The following is a 16,993-nucleotide window of genomic DNA, read 5'->3' on the forward strand; positions in this document are numbered from 1 at the left end:
TCTCCCAAGGGGCTTACCCTGCCTTTCCTCTCCTGAGAATAGCTGATGACGTCATCTGGGAGGACAACTAAGTACCCCAGGCTGACCAATTGTAGTGTTCTTGAGGGGGCACCATCACAAGATCATTTTTTACAAAGAAAAAGAAGGGAGAGAACCCTCTTCTGGCTGAGATGGCTACTCATAATCCACTCCCCTGTTTTAAAAATCACTGTGGATCTGAGTGGTTGAAAGGCGATCCATTGAGCACACAGCCTTAAGAACGTAAGACCACACCCACAGGAAGTGCTGCCTGCAGTCTGGGCATCTCCAGCTGGGGAGAAGATACTGGAGGTCTCAGAAAGGGCAAGCTGCAGACCAAATGCGTCAGAAAAATCAGTGGGGGTGGGCTATACAAGGAGCTAATTATACACTTTCAACAGCCGGGATCTGGCTTCCTGGGTTTTCATTTGAAGTGGCGATTAGAGCCCATACAATAGTTAAATGAATGGATTCTAGTCCCCGGCTAGTGAAGCACGGGCTGAAGGGCAATCATCTGTATAATTCAGGAGGGAAATACACACGTAGAGCATCTGTGGATACTTTCTGGGGCGTTCAGATAGGTAGCTGGAGCTCAGCCTGGAAGCCTGGAATAGCCTTCTAATATTCCCACCGTCGAATAAGGGAGGCCAAATTGGTTTATCACTTAAATAATTATTGTCTCAACTCGCCGGTTCATCTAGAAAGTCTTAACAGCCATATCTTTTTGGATCGTAATGAATGTCTCCACCTTTAGAACTATGCTTTGTATTTATCAACACAACACCATTTGCTACAACTCACAACCACAGTCCTTTTGAACTTGATTTTTCCAAATTTGGATGGTGTCCAAATATTCTGACTGTAGCTCCTCAAAGGAGAAGTAGAACCTTAGTCAAGGTGCCTTCGGTGTCTACCTGCACTTGTCAGGTGAGAGTTAGGAACATAACTTCCTCCCTCCGCATAGATCTAATCACTCCAAATGGAATGTGAGCCGGAGTGCACCGGGACGGGGGCTTCTTCAGTTCCCAACTTCCCTAGATATTGTCTTGTGTGTTTTCGGTTTAGATGAACACAGTTAAACTTTTATTTCTTGGGTGAAGACTCTTACGGGGATACAGGATCATCATCTTCAGGGTGTCAGTAATCATAGTACAGACCTACAGTGAAGAAACAGAAGGTATAGGAGAATGGTCAACATAATAGGTTGAATTATTTATAAGAATGGACACTTGAATATAACACTTTCATCTCAGCATTTACTTTTGTATATTTAAGCACGTTAAGAAATTTGAGGAATAATTGAAAACTTTTGATCAAAACTTTTATGTGGGTAGTTCTGCCCCAAAATCTGTGAGCTGCATCCTCAAACTCCTATTTTGGGACACTTGTAACACATTGCCCCAGAGAGACTATTGAAAATGGTGGCTGACCCTCAGATTAGCCTTCAGCTCTGTTAAACCCATGATGCAGATAAGCTATACCATTAACAGTACTCACGTGAATTCTGAGTTCTGGAACCACAGGGAAGTACAGGGGAGGAAAGAAGAGAGGGAGAGAGCCTTTTAAGCATCGTCATTTCCAGACCCCAGTCCCAAAGAGTCTAAATCGGGAGGTCCAGAGTGGGTTCGGGGAAAACGGAGGTGATTCTGATCTGCAGCCAAGGTTGTGAACCTCTGCTCTAGAAGCTGTGAATATTCTGACCGCTGGTTACATGGCAGCAGAAACAGAAAGGCTAATGGACAAGCAGTTTGTGAGTTAGGTGATTATTTTGTTTTTGTTTTTAATGTTTATTTAGTTATTTATTTTGAGAGAGCACTCGCGCGTGCCGTGAGGGAGGGAGGGACAGAGTAGGGGAGAGAGAGAATCTCAAGCGGGCTCCAGGCTATCAATACAGAGCTGGACACGGGGCTTGATCTCACAACCCAGGAGATCATGACGACCTGAGCCGAAATCAAGGGTTGGATGCTTAACCAACTAAGCCAGCAGGATGCCCCTGTGAGTTAGGTGCTTATACAGTTATTAATCGCCATTAATTTTGGGACCCTGGTTAAAACTATCACATTTTAAAAATAAACTGGTGATTATAACCAGAAGTCCCCCAGAGATCCAGGACACTGGGACCACCCCCATTTTTTGAGGATCTCAGTGAATTAAAAAAGTAAAAAATTTCTCAAGCAAGATATTAAAAAGTGTGGTTTCTTTTCATTGCAATGTAATGTATATTACAATGTCAGTATTTTGCTATTCACAAGATAATCACAAGATTTGTAAGACATTAATTCACAGTGCACTACGCTGGTAAAGCAACATAAGTTGAGAATTATATGAAACTTTTTCGTATTAATCTTTACCAGCATATCTCAGTGACTATACATCGAATCTCTTTTGGAGTCAACATCAAAAGTATAAGACTGAAACAATTTGTGAATGAGAGGTTTAGGCCAAAGGTCTTTCAAACTCTCCTGTGTTAATAGGTCCTAATATGTGCAGTCACTCAAATAAATAAAAGTAGGTTAAAATAATAACAGGGGTCTATCTGAGTATTTTTGCCCAGGTGTTTTGTAAACACCATGAGAACATGAGCTCTCTAGCACATAAAGTTCTCAGAATTGCTTGTTGAATTAAAGGAAAGAAAAGAATTTTGCTCTCTCAAAGAAATGTCATTATTTTCATAGTGACTTGAGGAGATTTTAGCATGAAATTATCTCTCGGAAAACACAACCTGGTAGGTTACTTAGAGCTTTATACTGCAGAGGACTTTCAGGATATCTATGTTGTAATGACATGTCAACTATTATTTCATCAAGTCATGGAAATGCACAAGAAAAAAAGGCCAAATGAACTCGAGCCATTTTCATTTCTCCAAACTGGCCTCTGATCTCTGTTAATGTACACACTCCTCCTTAACCACTATTGTTTAAACACTGTCTGTGTTTTTTCCACTTAACGTTCCTGCAGAGACACACTTCTCCATGTTGACATAGTCCTCACCTCTGTCATTTTTAATAGCTATGTAATAATCCCACTGTTTGCTTAGTCATTTCCCTATTAGACACTTGGATAGCTTCCAGGGGTTTCTTTTTTCTTCACTATTATAACTAGAGTTGCCAGGAACATCTGTGTACATTTTACCCATTTGGATTATTTCTTTGGGGAGTATTCACAAAATGGGAAACTACCAAGTGGAGGAGGAAGAACGGTTTCATAGTTTTTGTTACACGTTGCTGTACCGCTTTCTAGAAGAATTGCTTTACAATGCCGTTAGTTTTTAGGAATCCCAGCTGCAGGGTTTAAGACAACTTAGTTTTCTGGGGCGCCTGGGTGGCTCAGTCAGTTAAGCGTCTGACTTGATTTCGGCTCATGGTTCATGAGATCACTGCCAGTAGGAGCCTGCTTGGGATGCTTTCTCTCCCGTTCTCTCCGCCCCTCCCCTGAGTGCGCACTCTCTGTCTCAAATAAATAAATCAACATTTAAATAAAGACAACTTAGTTTTCTTATGATAATGGTTAACTTGCTTGGTTTGTTTCAGCTCCATGAATGTGTATTAAATACCTACAGTGTGCCAGACATCGTGCTTGATTTTGAGGATAAAAAGCTGAATGAGATACCATCCCTGCCCTCCAGGAAATGGCCATCTATTAGAGAGAAATAAACAGAACAGATCATTTCAGTTCAACGTGGAAAGTGCCAAAGGTGTGTGCACAAAAACAGCACAAGGAAAGTGCGTGCCTAGGAAATACCAGGGAAGAATTTCTGGAAGCAGTGGTAGCAGCTGGAGTTGAACAGATGTTATATGGACAAAATTAGAAGGGAGAGGAAGACAGAGTGAGGAAACAGAATGGACAAAGGCGTGGAGTAGCGTTCGGGCTGCTTCGGGCAGTTTCATATTGCTAAGCCTCAAGTGGGAAGCCGGGAACATCCAGGGACGCGGCTGAGACAATGTGTGGAGGTAAATCATGATGGCTCTCAGATGCCATGTGGAGGAGAGGGAGGCATGGAAGGCTGTAATCTGTGGCTTCACAGCTGTGTGAAGGATGGTTTTCAGAGGTACACAGCTAAAAGGCTAGAGATGAGTCAGAAGGCTGTTAAAGTAAATGACTGTGAGGTGCCTTAGTGGCTCAGTTGGTTAAGCATCTGACTTCAGCTCAGGTCGCGATCCCACGGGTCACGGGTCCTAGCCCACGTCGCGGGCACAGTGCTGACAATTCAGGGTCTGGAGCCTGTTTCGGATTCTGTCTCCTAGTCTGTCTGCTCCTCCTCCACTTACACGCTGTCTGTCTCTCTCTCAAAAATAAAATAAAAACACTTAAAATGTTTTCAATAAAGTAAATGCATGAGATTATCGTGGATTTAGACACTACCGATAAAGTGGAATGGAGTAGCTAAAAGAAAATACATATTTTGGAAAGAAAATTGGCAAGTCATACTTCAAAGCTGCTCAGACCATCATATCCACTTCCACTCCATGGGTCCATCGAGTCACGCGGCCAAGCCAACATCAGTGAGCTAGAGACGTGGGCTCCTGCGGAGGGGAAGGCAAGGGGAAGAAAAGCAAACCATCGGGTCATCTCCCAGAGTGCGTTTCTTATGGAGGAGGTACATCTTCCAGGATGAACTGTGACACTACCAACCATCTCGTGTCTCATATAGTCTCTTCCTCCTGCTATTTCTTTGGAATTACAGCCTCTATGTGGATATAGAAACAAAATCTCACTCCGGCTAAATAATCAAACTATTGGTATGCATCTGCAGGAACGTGCCTGAGAGTGAACCAAGGAGCCCTGGCGAACCACAGCCGGAACGATATTAGCCATGTTATAGTTGGAATAGCCTGCTTGGATGCCGTGGACCAAACCCTGTCCTTTCTTGTACTGGCATCAGTTTAAAATCAAAATTCTAGGAGTGAACCTGGAACCGGCTGAGCTTAGGTCCAAAGTGCCCAACGCCGGCTGTACTGCGTAGAGGGAAGGAGAGTGAATCATTTCAGCTTCCGAATGCAACATGGTAACAGAACTTTACCCTCCCACTAATGCCACATGGAGTCAGGGAGAAGAAATCTCATAGTCAGAAATTATGGTGGGGTGTTGAGGAGAGGGAAACTGATGCCTAAGGAAAACAAGAACAAAGAAGAAGAAAGCATCCACCATAAACATGTTCATCTATCTTGACCCACCTGGAGTTCATTTCAGTGCATGGTGGGAGTTAAGCTAATTCTTCTCCAGGTTGATAAAATAACGTTGGTCACTTTTATAAAACCGTAATATGCTTTTCTATAAATGTGTTATTGCTGGTGTGTCTTATATTGGTTTCTCACTCTTGTCTCCATCTGTTCCTAGAAACTCTATTCTGTTCCACTGAGTAATTTCTCTGTTTTTGATTTAATATAATTTTACAAATCACAGCTTCATAATAGGATGTTTATTTTTATTTTTAATGTTTATTTCTTTATTTATTTGAGAGAGAGAGAGAGCGTGCAGTGCATGTGTGCATGAGCAGGGGAGAGGCCGAGAGAGGAGAGAGAGAATCCCCAAGTAGGCTCTGAGCCATAAGCACAGAGCTCAATATAGGGCTTCATCCCACAAACCATGAGGTCATGACCTGAGCTGAAAAAAGAGTTGCACACTTAACCCACAGAGCCACCCAGGTGCCCCAGGCTTTTTATTTTTAAAGTGAGAATCCTTCTTCTTGTCTTCATCTGAAAAATATATATATAATCTGGAAAATATATTTATATATATATATATAATCTTACTTATTTTTCTGGAAAAATCTGACACTGGGAGTTCTTCAACCGCCCCAATCTCCCTAATGGGATCGATTGAAGCCAGTTTAATTTTGCTACACTTCCTCCTCCGCAGGTGTGCACAGCACACCTGGGCTCACGTGACTGAAACACACATTACCTCATTAACATAGAAGCATTTACCCCATGGGCTCTATTACAGCGTATCTTCTCTACCACATGCCTTTTCCTCTGGTGCCAGAAAGACGGCAGCTGAGTCCACACCCTGCCAGTAGCCATAGAGATTCTCTTATCTCCCAGGACAGGACACCAGGAAACTATTACCTTTGTCTCTCCCTTTCCCAAGCTTAGTCATTATCTCTCAAGTTCTCAGACAGATACAATAATCATTGCAACCTCGATGAGAACATCTGCTGGGTTTGTACGTACAGAGGCATAATAAATCTTAAGCTCTCCCTCAACCCTTAGATGCCTTGAATGGTTTCAGTTTTAGCACGTCTCTTACAGGCAAAAGAATGTTGGATATTCGTTTTCTTTTTTGACTTTGCTCAGAGCCTATTTTGTAATGAAGAATCTGGTCATTTCACATTAAACATTATAGTGAAGCAAGGATGTATCTTTCAATGTGGTAAATGTGGCCTTAGTGGTAAAAAATTGCCTTTCTTGGGGCGCCTGGGTGGCTTAGTCGGTTAAGCGTCCGACTCTCGCTTAGGTCATGATCTCGCGGTTCGTGGGTTCGAGCCCCGCGTCGGGCTCTGTGCTGACTGCCAGCTCGGAGCCTGGAGCCTGTTTCAGTCTGTGACTCCCTCTCTCTCTGACCCTCCCCTGCTCATGCTGTCTCTCTCTCTCTCTCTCCTAGAAATAAATAAAACATGTAAGAAAAGAAAAAGGATGTATCTTTCAATATGCTGGAAGTTGATTGTTATTGTTCTAGTTATTTGCTCTGTTATTTTATTGTATTGTATTATTTTTTTATTTGAGAGAGAGAGAATGCATGTGAGCAGGAGAGAGGGGCAGAGGAAGAATGAGAGAGAGAAAGAGAAAGAGAGAGAGAGAGAGAGAGAGAGAGAGAGAGAGAGAGAGAATCTCAAGCAGTCTCCTTGCTCAGTGCAGAGCGCAATGGGGAGCTGGATCCCACAGCCCTGGGATCATGACCTGAGCTGAAATCAAGAGGCAGATGCTCAGTGAACTGAACCACCCAGGTGTCCCTAGTTATTTGCTTTAAAAATAATAATAATAACCCTTCTATGGTAGGGTTTCAACTCTCTTTGCTTTTGAATTAGGTGAGAAAATAACTTTTTAACCCACTTTCCTAAAACTTGGCACTTTAAAAAATTATTTCTGCTGTTACTTTCTATGCTTTAAAAAAAAGCTTAAATTACCTTTGAAAAAGAGGGAAAGCAGATTCTATAAGGTAGAACCCTGAATATAGAATAATAACACTAGCCTTGGCCTGAGTCTTTGGTTCCTGTGTGACTTTGAGCAAATCACTGAACCTCTCTGATCCTCAATTGCCTTGCTAGGGTTTTCTTAAATAAATTAGAAAATAAATATGGAATCCTTTTGGGACCTACAAAATGTGTTTATAAATATGCTTTTTTCAAAACAGTGAATATCTATAATTTCTGCTTATCTGTAACCTTTTAAATAGTTAAAAAATGTATACTTTATTATTCTAATAGTAAAGCATTTGACTTCCAACTGAATTTATTTTATATCAGTGTTTTACCGTTGCCTTTCTATCGCTCTCTCAGAATATCCATTTTACTTTTCCGCTATATCCTAATCCAAAAATGATTTTTAACTCATCAATTTATAATGTTCTCTGCCTTATTTACAACTGTAGTAGCTTAGGAACATATCCCCTAAGCTTGATCTAACAATATCTCTTTATCTCCTTCTGGAGAATTCCAGAATCTGTGTTGGTACTACATTACATGATTCTGTGCCACTGACCCTAGCCAATGGGACCAGAGGTGGCCGTCGGAACCCAACTTAGCCAATCAGATTCTTTCTCCTGGGAGGTTGGAATATGGCCCCAAAGAGAATTAACTTAGCCTTGCTGCAATGGAAGTATGGAAGTCCAGATCCGTGGGGCAGCTACATTTTGCCTACAATGTGCACCAAAGAGCAGAAACGGTGTGTTCGTGAGGAACAATATAGAGACAAGGACCTGAGAGCAAACAGATAGAATCCCTTTTTCCTTCCATGACTCATCTGTATATCCGTGTTTTTTTTTTTTAATTAACTCCCCTTTTATTCTTTGAGTGATCTTGGTTTGATTTCTCATCTTTGCAAACAGAGGACCCTAACCACCGCCACAGCCTACAAGATCTATTTCTTCTTTGACTCTCCCATTAAAATAATTAGCTTTTTTTTTTTTTTTGCGAGGTGTTTTGCGAGGTGTTTCTCTGCAGTGCCCATGCGTGAACCAACTATTTAATAATCATGTAGGGGTTTCTCCAAAGTTGTCTTCACGTTAGGGATAACAAGGCTTTCTTTTCATGGAAAATACAGTTTATCTTTATTTCCCTAACCACAAAAGAGATACTTTCTGTAACATGTTTATATAATATAAAAAGGTAGAAAGTTAGAAAACTTTCCCTCTCCATCTGTTTGCTTTCAGCCTCCAGAACTAACACTGTGGTTTATAGTTTGCTACATATTCTCACATAATGCTTATGATTATACAAATAGCATATTGCTGTGTATATGGTTATGCAACATTTTTACCCCGCCTAAAAAATATAACATAAACATTGTGCTAGTCATTTCCCCACCCCCATAGGTCATTTTTATTTTTTGGCCTTTCTCTCTGCCCTGCTCTGTGTCCCAGCCGGCTGACCCCTGTGGATGGTTTCACTCAGGCTCCCTTGCCGGATGCTTCTAACAGGGGTCAGCCCATGGGAAGCACCAGCGAGAGGTCAGAGTATGGGAGAAAAGAAATCAGTGTTCCTTCCCCGCGTTTACCTGCTTCAGCTCTGTCTCATGCAGCTGACGTAACCCTCTTTGGCTGAGTGCCGCTTGTGGCCTTGCCTCCGTGGCTCCAAATGACACTGGGCTCCTGTTACGTCCTCTCCTTTGTACCTTAAACCCCAGGGACGGTGAGGACTTCCCGCTATTGCTAATCTGCAGGCGTTTCTCCATCTCTTCTTTGTTGGCCTAACGCTGCCCAACCTCTGTAATTAAACGCTTCCTTAAAATCTCTTCACTTGACCGTCTGGGGTGAGTTCTTTTTCCCGCCAGACTCTTCTTGTATACAGACATTGTTCCAAGGTGATACAAGTAGCCGTCGCTCAGTTTATGGACAGGTTGTGATTCCTTTACCCATTCCTTTATTGAGGGGCGTTTGTCACGTTTTCAACTGAATTGTTTATTACAAACAATGGTGCAGTGAATATCCTTGCATGTGGTCGTGAGTATGTTTGTGTCTATTCTCGGTGAGTATTTCTGCAGGAAAGACTCCTAAAAGTAGAATTGCTGGAACAAAAGGCATACGTATTTTGAATATGACAGATATTTTTTTCCTCCCTCCTGGGCAGAGAGTCAACAATTTCCTCTCCTGTAACATATTCACATACGATGAGCAACAGATAACTATAGCTACGGTAAATAAAAAAGGCCCTGGTAACACGTACATGTTTAGACCATTCATCCAAAAGAAATCATGGATATTTTTAAATCTAAAAAGAAAGTAAGTCTTTATAAAGGAGTTTCTGAATCCTACAGCTATTCAGACAATGTAATCCTTCAATCAGCTTTATTTCAAGGAAAGAGAACAATTTCTGACTGTTTGAACTAATCTGACCAGAAAAAGTTCCAGTGGTCCCTAAGTGTATTAGATTAAGCACATGATTAAGAATATAATCCAAAGATGATGGTAAGTTTCAGAGGACATTCACATTATACACAACCTCGGCTTGAGGCCCAGACACCAAGATGTCTGCTATCATGTTCTAAAGTTTAAGTTTACAAGGTTTAATTTCTCAAAAGCAGAAATAGATTCAAGGAGACAAGACACATGTTTATTGAACATTGTATGTAATAAATTAAAATTAATCTGAATTTGCTTGAAATTGAGCGCTTTTGTATGTTTGGGTTTTTTCCCCTTTCTCTATCCTCCTGTTTAGATTATATGCTCATAGCATTTGCCCATATTTCTACTGGTTTGCCTTTTTTTTCTTATCGCCATGCAGAAGGTTTACAATAGTATGGGTACGGATTCTTGTTTTGTATGTAGGCAATGTTTACTTTCATTCTGTTGTCTGTCTTTGAATTTTACTCACGGTGGTTTGTAGCCCTGACATCATGTACCCAAATTATCAATCTATCAATATGGCTTTTTACCTTTCTGTGTCTTCTAATAATAGTCTCTTCTAGGTTCTTAATACCACTTCAGTTAATATGTATGAATGGTAGGAAGTAGACATTTGATATCTCCTTCCAAAAGGAAGGCAAATTATCCCAACATCTCTCCAGAAGACCCCGTGAATGAATGTCTTCTTGTCTTTCATGGACCCTGGTCGTGCCTATCTCCAGAACGGCCACTGTGAACAAGGCAACTGAACAGGCTGCTTGGCTTAAGTCAATCAAGGTATCAGCTAGAGCTGAAGGTGTGATCAATCCCTCTGAACACACTTCAGTAAGGCTGAATGAATGAGGAGTGACAGCCAAAATAAACTTTGGGAAACTGTTCCTAGTATAAAATGTAATAAATGCTGGCAGGAAAAAAAAAAAAAAAAGGATGTCCACTATATAACCTTATGACTTACTAAGTTCCCATATTTTTATGAACTCATTTGCTTATTCCTATATCAATATTACATTGTTTAAATTACCAAAGTCTCAGGGCACCTGGGTGGCTCAGTCAGTTGAGTGACAGACCTTTGATTTCAACTCAGGTCATGATCTCGTGGTTTGTGGGTTCAAGCCCCACATCGGGCTCTAGGCTGACAATGCAGAGCCTGCTTGGGATTCTCTCTCCCTCTCTCTCTCTCTGCCCCTCCCTGGCTCTCTCGCTCTCGCTCTCTCTCTCAAAATAAAAAATAAAATTACCAAAGTCTGACATGCTTTATAGCAGCTGATCATACCAGACAGCAAGAAAGCTACCAAAGACCATTAGAGTTGTGTCAAAATGACATAGGAGGCAATGTTGGTCAAAATGAGACAATTCGGGCTTCACTAATAATTTGCAGTGGATTGAAATTCATCAAATATATTTAAAACCATGAGTATATATAATGGTTTAAAAAAAACCAACAACATGGGGTGCCTGGGAGGCTCAGGGTTAAACATCCTATTCTTGATTTCGGTTCAGGTCATGATTTCACGGTTTGTGAGATCGAGCCCCGCGTCCCACTCTGCGCTGACACTATGGAGTCTGCATGGGATTCCCTCTCTCCCCTTCTGTCTCTGCTCCTCCCCTGCTGGTATTCTCTCTTTCTCTCTCTTCTCTAAATAAACATTTCTTAAAATCCAAAAACAGAACTCCCTCAACTAACTGGTCATATTTGAAGGATGGAAGAAAATTAATTAAATATCTCAAAAACTGATAAATTAAGGGATAGAACATTTACCCTGCCTTCCCTATAGGTACTAGGTATAAGAAAGTGCTATAAAAGTCAGGAGATGGCTGCATGACCCTGAATACACTAAAAGCCATTTAATCATACACTGTAACTAGGCAAATTGTATGGTATGTGAATTATATCTCAATAAAGTAATTCAAAAAAAAATCGAAAGAATGGGGGAAGGGCGGGGGTTGAGATGGCGATGGGACACATAAAACAGTTTCTGGGGTGGCTGACAGTTCTTTCTTCTTCTTCTTCTTTGTTTTTAGTTTATTTATTTATTTTGAAAGAGACAGAAACAGCATGAACAGGGGAGGGGCGGAGAGAGAGGGAGAGAGTCCCAAGCAGGCTCCTACTGTCAGCACAGCACCAGACATGGGGCCCGAACCCATGAAACTGTGAGATCGTGACCTGAACTGAAACTGAGAGTCAAAGACTGAGCCCCTACAATTTTTTAAAAACTACAAAAAACAAAAAACGGAATAAAAAGCAGATGTAGAGGGAGGAGGGGAAGCTTGCTATACTACTTAACAAACTAATTGGAGGAAAATGTAAAATTCTTGAAGAGATTAGCCAAATTAAGAAATTAAGACAGCGTGGAGCTATCCTTACAAGATGCCAGCCTTGGTAAAGAGCCCTGGGGAGCAGCAAATCTGGAGACTCCTGATGGAAAGCCTCAGGGGTCCAGTTCTGCATTCTGTGGTGGTGAAGCAGATTTGATGGGGAAAGAACCTAAAAAGAGAAATCTGGAAAACTGATTGCTGGCATTACAAGGAGGATAAAAACACCACAAGAGAAATCAAACTCTCCGCAATCACTTAGACGTTTCCAGCGGGCACTAAGTATTCTTCAATACGCTTCTTTACCACCGGGCCGGCTTCATCTGAGAGCAGATCTTTCCGGGCCTTTCCATTCAGTCTCCCTTGCTCTCAGACTTTGCTCTTCTGCCTTGCAGTCGGATTCTCCAGAAACAGAACCAGTAGAACATATACAGAGGGAGAAAGATTTATTTTAAAGAACTGGCTCACACTATTGTGGGGCAGACAAGGCTGACTTTGTGGAGCAGGCTGGCAGGCCAGAAACTCAGGGAAAAGTTGATGCTGCAATTTTGAACGCGAAATCCGCAGGCTGGAAAGTCAGGTGGGAATAGACAGTGCAATCCGGAGGCGGATCTGCCTCTTGGGAAAACCTGTCTTTGCTTTGAAGGCCTTCAACTGATTGGATGAGGCTCACCCACATTATGGAAAGTCATCTGCTTGACTCAGAGTCTATTGATTTAAGCACAGATCACATCTTAAAAAAGGACCTTCACAGCAACATCTAGACTGGTGTTTAACTAAACAACTGGGCACCACAGCCTAGCCAAACTGACAAATAAAATTGCCACAGGGGTGCCTGGGTGACTCCGTCAGTTAAGTGTCTCACTCTTGATTCCAGCTCAGGTCATGATCTCACGATTTGTGGGATCAAGCCCCGTGGCAGACGCTACACTGACATCATGGAGCCCGCTTAAGATTCTCTCTCCCTCGCTCTCTCTCTCTTTGTTCCTCCCCTGCTCGCATACCCTCTCTCTCAAAATAAACTTTTAAAAAATTTAACTATCACATGCCTCATTCTCTAATTCACAGTCCTGTGTTGCCAGTGCGTCCAAAGGAATCACTTCTTCCTCCTGCCTCTCCAAAAAGCACGTATCGACCACCACAGAATGCTTTCCACCAAAGGATTTTCTCTCTCTACTACCACATCCTTCAGAAGCAATGACAAACACCTATTCACCAAAATGTTTGCCTCCTTTTGTTTTCTCGTGTACCATTTCAATCCACCACCTCTCTATCCTGAAGTGGTGAGTTCTCTTCAGAGTGGATTCGGCTTTCAGTCAAATCCACTACTGGACTAGAGGCTTTTTTTTAAAAAATCTCTTTTCAAAATTAATTCTGAATTGTTGCTCATTTTTAGTTAAGGAAATTGCTATTACTTAAGTGATTGTATTTTTTTAGTGTTTGTTTATTTTTGAGGAGGGGGAGGAGGAGAATCCCAACCAGGCTCCAGGCTCGCGCACAGAACCTGTCGTGAGGCTCGTACTCATGAACCATGAGATCATGACCTGAGCCGAAGTTGGATGCCAAACCGACTGAGCCACCCAGGTGCCCCACGTGGTTGTACTTTTACTCAGATGAAAGATTTACAGAATTATGACAGGGTTTTGGGTAAAGTTGACCTAAACATTTTTTTAAGTTTTGGTTTACTGCTGTTTTCCCAGTTCCCAGTACAGTGCCTGGTATGTAATAAGAGCTCAATAAACATTTGTTAAATGAATTTATTAATGTAGTAAATTAGTTAATAATTTTAATTTACGTTATTCTTGGGGCGCCCGGGTGGCTGAGTCGGTTAAGCGTCTGACTTCGGGTCAGGTCATGATCTCATAATTTGTGGGTTTGAGCCCCGTGTCGGGCTCTGTGCTGACAGCTCAGAGCCTGGAGCCTGCTTCACATTCTGTGCCTCCCTGGCTCTCTGCCCCTCCCCCATCCATGCTCTGTTTCTCTCTGTCTCAGTAATAAATAAACACAAAAAAATTTTAATTTAGATTATTCTTGCGTTCTAAGATAAACTTCAATTACTCATGATGCATTATTCTTTCAAATTACACCTAAATTTTACTTGCTTATAGGAACACTCTCTGTGTTCCTATAAGGGATTGGGCCTATTTCTTCTCTTGTGTTGTCCGTGTCCTCACTGGTATCAGAGTTAAATCAGGATTATAAGACAAATCACATAGCTTTCCATTTGACTCAGTGCTCTCGAGAGGCTTGGACAGGATGGGAATTATGTCCTTTGACTGCTTGGAAGAATTTATTGTGGAACACAGACCACGTTTGGACTGCATACGTTTTCAGTAGGTGTTTCTTTAACAACCATCTCAATTTCTTTTGTGGTTATTGGTATACTCGGGGTTTTTTCCTTAGTGTGAACCCAATATCTGACATTTAGGTTATCTTCAATAATTGCCATTTCATCAAGTATATTGGCATAAGTTCTACATGGTATTCTCTAATAACTCAAAATCTCCTCTGTATCTTTAGTATGTCTCTTTCTATCCCAATGTTAAGTTTATCTTCCTTTTTTTAAATTAAACTTTCTAAAAGTTTATCTAATTGCTTTTTTCCCCAAAAGAAAGCTATCCTAATTTTCTATATTCATTAATTTTAGAGTTGCCTGATTTAGCAAATAAAAATGTAAGATGGGTGCCTGGCTGGCTCAGTCCATGGAGTGTGAGATTCTTGATCTCAGGGTTGTAAGTTTGAGTCCCATGTTGGTGTAGAAATTACTTAAAAATAAAATCTTAGGAGCACCTGGGTGGCTTAGTCGGTTAAGCCTCTGACTCTTGACTTCAGCTCAGGTCATGATCTCACAGTCATGGGGTCAGGCCCCACACAGGGCTCTGCACTGACAGCGTGGTGCCTGCCTGAGATCCTCTCTCTCCCTCTCTCTGTCTGCTCCCCTCTCAAAATAAATAAACTTTAAATAAAATAAAATCAAATCTTTTTCAATATGTAAGATGTATGTTCCCTCGTTTCCCATTTTATCCTTATTATTTCCTTCCTTTTACTTTTTTGGGGTTTGTTAGTTTTCTAGCTTCTTGGGTCAAAAGCCTAGGCACTTATTTTCTGTCTTTCTTGTTTTCCAGAAGAGTGCATTTAAAACTACAGATTTTTGGGGCGCCTGGGTGGCTCAGTCGGTTAAGCGTCTGACTTCGGCTCAGGTCATGATCACATGGTTTGTGGGTTCAAGCCCCGCATGGGGCTCTGTGCTGACAGCTAGCTCAGAGCCTGGAACCTGTTTCAGACTCTGTATCTCTGTCTCGCTCTGACCCTCCCCTGTTCACACTGTCTCTCTCTCTCTCAGAAATAAATAACACATTAAAAAAAATTTTTTTTAAACTACAGATTTTTGGGACTCCTGGATGACTCAGTTAGAAAAGTGTGCAACTCTATCTCGGGCTTGTGAGTTTAAGCTCCACATTGTGTTGGGCATAGAGATTACTTTAAATATATACATACCTACATACATATATGATGGATTTCCTTGTTTGGTCCCATTCCATGGGCCTTAATATGTAATGTTCGTTTTTGTTCCATTCTAAATAATTTGTATCTTCTAGTTTGACTTTCTCTTTAATCCAAGAGTTATTTACATGTCTCTTTTCATTCTTAATTTTACTTGTGCTGATTTGGGAATGGTTCTTTTTATCCTCAGTTTCTAATTTTATTACATTGTAATCACTGCATGTGACTTGAAATTTGTTAAGCTTTTCTTTACGTCAAGTATCTGCTTCCCAAACTTTTCTGGTGTTGTGGTACATATAGAAAATGGTATTTGTGCATCTCATTAGGGTAAAAGGAATTTGGAGCTCCAGACTAGGATGCTGGTGGGAATCAGGCTACAATCCCCAAACCTCTGGCACATCGGACCAATGGTATACAGATTGGAAAACTGGCCTACTACATGCTCAATGTTTGTCCATGTTTTTTTTTTTTTAATTTTTTTTTTAATGGTTTATTTATTTCTAGGAGAGAGAGAGAGACAGCGTGAGCAGGGGAGGGTCTGAGAGAGAGGGAGTCACAGACTCTGAAACAGGCTCCAGGCTCTGAGCTGGCAGTCAGCACAGAGCCCGACGCGGGCTCGAACCCACGAACCGCAAGATCATGACCCAAGCGAAAGTCGGATGCTTAACCGACTAAGCCACCCAGGAGCCCCAATGTTTGTCCATGTTTTATGTGTATTTGAAAAAAATGCTATTTCTCTGCCTGTTGGATACACACACACACACAATATGCACGGGATACATATATTTGCATATGCTTGATTTAAGATTTTATTTATTTATTTTTTTAATTTTTTTTTTAAATTTATTTATTTCTAGGAGAGAGAGAGACAGCGCGAACAGGGGAGGGTCAGAGAGAGAGGGAGTCACAGACGGAAACAGGCTCCAGGCTCTGAGCTGGCAGTCAGCACAGAGCCCGACGCGGGGCCCGAACCCACGAACCGCGAGATCATGACTTAAGGAAAGTCGGACGCTCAACCGACTAAGCCACCCAGGCGCCCCTTGATTTAAGATTTTAATGTCTGGGGACACCTGGGTGGCTCAGTTGGTTGAGCATCTGACTTCAGCTCAGGTCATGGTCTTGTGGTTCATGGGTTCAAGCCTCGCATTGAGATCTGTGCTGACAGCCTGCAAAGGTGAAGCTCCAGCTTTATAATTTAATCATATTTGTTTGTAGCACATTTCTTTATTAATAGAATCTGAGTTAACTACTCATTTTCTTATTGATGTGTATTTCCTTTTTTTAATGTTTATTTATTATTTTTGAGAGAGAAAGAGCACATGAGTATGGGAGGGGCAGAAAAAGGGAAAGAGGATCCGAAGTGGGTTCCATGCTGATAGCAGAGAGCCCGACGCAGGCCTCAAACTCATGAACCATGAGATCATGACCTGAGCTAAAGTTGGATGCTTAACTGACTGAGCCACCCAGGTGGAATAAGCATTAGGTTATGTGCATTTGTAATTCTTCTAGACATTACCAAGTCGTTCTCTAAAGTGAACATACTAGTTTAGCTTCCTGCCAATGGTACAGAATGGGTCCTACGGCTCTACACTCTCAC

The 16,993-nt window shown here is 41.6% G+C and overlaps 1 long non-coding RNA gene across 3 annotated transcripts in view; it reads right to left on the reverse strand.

Moving 5' to 3' along the window:
- Positions 1-519: 519 nt before the first annotated feature.
- LOC144225225 (uncharacterized) overlaps positions 520-16,993 on the reverse strand; it is a 47,055-nt gene continuing 30,581 nt past the window's right edge. For 2 of the 3 annotated variants that reach the window (XR_013333246.1, XR_013333245.1), the window contains 2 exons: positions 8,733-9,242; positions 520-1,175 (listed from right to left, as the gene is read on the reverse strand). This is a non-coding gene — a long non-coding RNA (uncharacterized LOC144225225). Of the gene's footprint in view, positions 1,176-4,446; positions 4,542-8,732; positions 9,243-16,993 lie in introns of all 3 variants that reach the window. The other variant, XR_013333244.1, reaches the window with a different exon arrangement.

The sequence above is a fragment of the Crocuta crocuta genome, unplaced genomic scaffold, assembly GCF_008692635.1.
Source record: "Crocuta crocuta isolate KB4526 unplaced genomic scaffold, BGI_CrCroc_1.0 scaffold262, whole genome shotgun sequence".
NCBI classification, from domain to species: Eukaryota; Metazoa; Chordata; class Mammalia; order Carnivora; family Hyaenidae; genus Crocuta; species Crocuta crocuta.